Consider the following 4,330-nt stretch of genomic DNA (forward strand, 5'->3'; position numbering starts at 1 on the left):
CAACCGTGCGTCCCTCAGGGTCCTAGCACCCGCCCGCTCGTCTCAGCACACACCTAGATGAGAAAAATGCAGCAAAATAATGGGAAACAGGTTTTTTTTTTTTTTAAAGAAAAGGGGAAAGAAGTGTCGATCTTATTAAAGGCAGCACTGTTCCCCAGTGGACAGACACCGGAATTCCACGGAATTGTTTTACACAATTTGTGCACTTATGATGTCACCTCGACTGGTGATGAAACGTTTGCAATCTAAATGCCAAGCTCGGCGAACTGCTGAACACCTCAGTTGTCTTACGTTAAGGAACACTCTTAAACATGGGCCCACTTTCTGTGCATGTCAAAGCTCAGATGCAAAAAAAAGTGAAAAACAGCCAGTGACTGAAGACTCCATAAGCCCATGGGTATCCGAAAGATTCAGGTTAGTGATATTTCACACGACATTTGAATGAGTGGACATCCAAATTAGGAAGGGAAGTATGGAACTGCAGATTATGACTTTCTGTATACAGTAGGTACAGTACTTAGAAACTTAATTGTGAGCAAAATTTGACATTACTCAAAATATTTGCTACCTGAATGCAACAAGTGGGCCAGCGGCTCATCTTCAGTTCTATAATTCTATTCCATTCTATTCCATTCTATGTGACACTGCTCGTGTGACGGTGGCAATGGGCTAAGTGACTGTATTCTGTGGATCGTGTGTCTGTAACTATCTCTCGGTCGATTGGTGACTATTACTTTTACACTACTTTTGTTTTCTGAGACAGAAAAGCACCTGCTCAGTGAATAAATGTAAATGTAAACATCAGAAACATCACAGCCACACACTTCACTTGGGAACACTGAGCACCTCTCTCCCGCTCCCTTTCGACTTTGTTACTCCAAAGTTAATAAGTTGGGAACCCACTGTACCAGTTGTCCATACTGGCAGATTCTGGCCTGTGCACATCCATAAAGACAGTATATTTACATATTTAATTGATGCTTTTCTGCAAAGTGATTTATGATATTAAGCTACTTGCAATGATCTACCTATATATTGAGATGGGTATTTTTGGAGTACTTTAGGGCGAGTACCTTCCTCAAGGGCACAGCCTGTATGTAAAGTAATGCAAAGCGGCTCCCCCAAGAGCACGTCAGCAGGTCAGCCCACTCGTTCTTCCCAAGTACCTGGAGAGCAGAAACGTATGTATGTTATGATTGAAGGTTATTAAACAAACTGGTTGGGGGCAGATAAGAAGGACCACTCTTTAGGGCTGTCTCCAAAAGCAGGACTCTCGTCTCGCAGGGCTCATCTCCAAAAAATGTGCTGTCGTTTGGGCGTAGTCAGCGTTCACAGCCTGGGGCTCCTCAGCAGGTGCGTCCTGTGCAGGAGTCAGGGGAGGGACTTCACTGTGCTCAACGCAGCTTCTCGGGTCACCACGCAACCGTAGTAACACTGAATCCCAACAGCACAATGGGTCAGGTATTTTACCTTAATAATAGAAACCCACACACACACACATTTCTGAACCACTTGTCCCATGCAGGGTCATGGGGAACCGGAGCCTACCCGGCAACACAGAGCGTAAGGCCAGAGGGGGAGGGGACACACCAAGGACAGGACACCAGTCCACCACAAGGCACCCCAAACAGGACTCAAACCCCAGACCCACTGGAGAGCAGGACCCGGTCCAACCCACTGCGCCACCGCACCCCCACTCCCATAAAAAATAGTTTTTCTTATTTATGTGCAAATAAAATCGTAAAAGTACTCCTCGACATACAACGTATGCGACTTATGACGACTACACTTACTTACAGGACTATATCATATGTGGGGAGGCTCCTAGTATAGTGGCTAGAGCTGCTGCCTTTGCACCCGAAAGTCCCGGTTAGAATGAATCGCATCCCCAGCTGAGCTGTAGTACCTTGAGCCAGGTACTTACCGTAGTAAAAATTACCCAAGCAACCGTACCGGGTTAAATAAATAAATGCATATATATGTATCGAACTGTATTAAATGAAATCGTAAATAAACGTGTACGACTGTATATATGCTTCCAAAACACAAAATAAAAATGGATAAAAAGAATTGTAACAACCCGCCACACAAAAGCCAGATCTGCAAACTTCGATAGAACCTGAAGCCCGTGCTACACTTGCTGTGATTGGCTGATATGTAACGCGAGCTCTGACAGGTCTACACGTCTGGCTCTCCGGAAGGCGGGCTTTGAAAATAGTTCCTGCGCACATGCGTGCGTACAATCATACGTTCATACGGATGTGGTTATGCATTTTAAAAATTATTTTTAATGCCTATGTTGTGTATTTTACTAATTTCTAAATGTTTTTCTTTTTTTTAAATTAAAAAATTATATTTTAAGGCCCTCGTTGGTCCGCGGATGCACTGTACTCATCATACTGTATTAATTTCGAGTCCCCACCGTTCACTCGCTGCTGTATTGTGACGTCAGCTGGCAGCGCTCCCGCGAGGCGTCGTAGTTCTTCTTCACTCAGTGGGACCGTCTATCATTCATTACGTTTTATTTACAAAATAGTTTTATTTATAGAACGTTTCCTGTGTGATTCAATCCCAGTTACTTTTTTTTTCTTTTTTACAACGGCTAGCAAGCGAACACGTGATGCTAAAAGAAAACGCGACAGAAACATACTTAGAAAATGAAATTAAAAACAATAGCGCCGCAGTGTGAAAATATAATAATTAACAATTATAGGAGCTGTGGGGGGTGTCCCTGGATGAATGGGGCCAAACATCGAGGGCCCGGTCCCGGGCGATGACCCCCACGCTACTCCGAAGGCAAAGGCCCAAGTGCAACAAGCACTAAACACGTAACAAGGAAACACGCTCACCTGTATAGGCCCAGAAACTATATTTCTGTCAGTTTGACAGGAATAATGTGTGAAATCTGTGAAAAATATCATAAAGCCCTATTATACAACGTAGCTTTCCTGCACATTAGTTGTTTATGAAGCCATAGGGTTTATATAATACAGTATAACTGGGCTTACAGTGATGTGAAAAACAAAGTAAACACTTTCAGTCCAAAGGCTCAAAGTTCATCAGGGCATAAATTAGTGTCATGGTCCTCACCAGCTTCTAAAATTGGACAAATCTACACTCGGGTTACAGACCGCTCATAAGAGATATCACTGTCATTATTTATTCAACCTGCTAGTCTCGTAGTTAATGCCGCTTCCTTTGGACCCAGAGGTGCGAGTCTCACCTCCAGCTAATAGTGAAGTATTTACTCTAAATTGCACCAGTAAAATTGCCCAGCTGTATAAGTAAATGATTTTAAGAAGTTTAACGTTGTAAGTTGCTTTGGAGAAACATGTCGACTAAATGTGTTTTTTAAAAAATCCTCTCAGCCTTCTACAGGTTTAAAGTTTGGAACATCTTGTAGCGTAGTGGTTCGTGCCGCTACCCTTAGACGCATAGGTTGCAGGTTCCATTCCCTCTCTGGCTGTAGTACCCTTGAGCAGGGTGTACTTACCCTAAATTACTGAGGAAAAAATTACCCTGCTCTATAAAGTGAGTAAATAATTGTAAGTCATGTTGGAGAAAAGCATTAAATGCAAACCTACCTCCTGTGTGTGTAGTCATATGGAGTAAAACCAAAGTGATCATATAATCAGCAATAATGTGTTAAAGAGACAAGGAATAACTTCTTTCTACAAGTGTGGAGTTGGATTTCTCCACCTATCACATCAAATTCTACAGCCCTGAATGTGTGTGACTGTCAGTACTGTAAAGATACTGTAAAAATGTGTAGGCCAAACCCACAAGTTTGCTCTGCGTTCTCAGTGGCCCTCATGACTAAGTACAGCCGAGACATTGATCAACAGAGACAGTGTTCAGAAATATTCACGTATTTATTTACAAATACATTTGCGTTGTTTGCATAGACATTTAAAATTAAAAAGGCTTAAAAACGACTTGTAGTAAACAGATTTAGAAAATTATTAGAAGCATCATTAAGTTTAAAGAAATACGTATGTGTTGTGCAATTTTTCCTCCACAAAGCATACAGGTTCTTTATAAATATATACTATGTATCTTTTATTTCTCCAAACAAACAGCTCCTACTACATGCCTATGGAATTTGGTCTTGTCAGATGCAAGGTGGAAGGCCGGCACAGGGCTCAGGGAGGAAATCTGGAGCAGAGAGTTTGAGCTTGGTGGGGCCTGAGAGTGGGGTCAAAACCTACACAGATACTTGCACAGCACTACGGAAGAGTAACTTCAAGATTTTTTTAATTTTTAGTGTGGTAATCCATGCCCAAAAAAAAAAATTCAGAGTAACAGTGTTTGTTGGTATGCAGTGTGATCC

Source organism: Scleropages formosus, chromosome 7, assembly GCF_900964775.1.
Source record: "Scleropages formosus chromosome 7, fSclFor1.1, whole genome shotgun sequence".
Classification (NCBI taxonomy): domain Eukaryota; kingdom Metazoa; phylum Chordata; class Actinopteri; order Osteoglossiformes; family Osteoglossidae; genus Scleropages; species Scleropages formosus.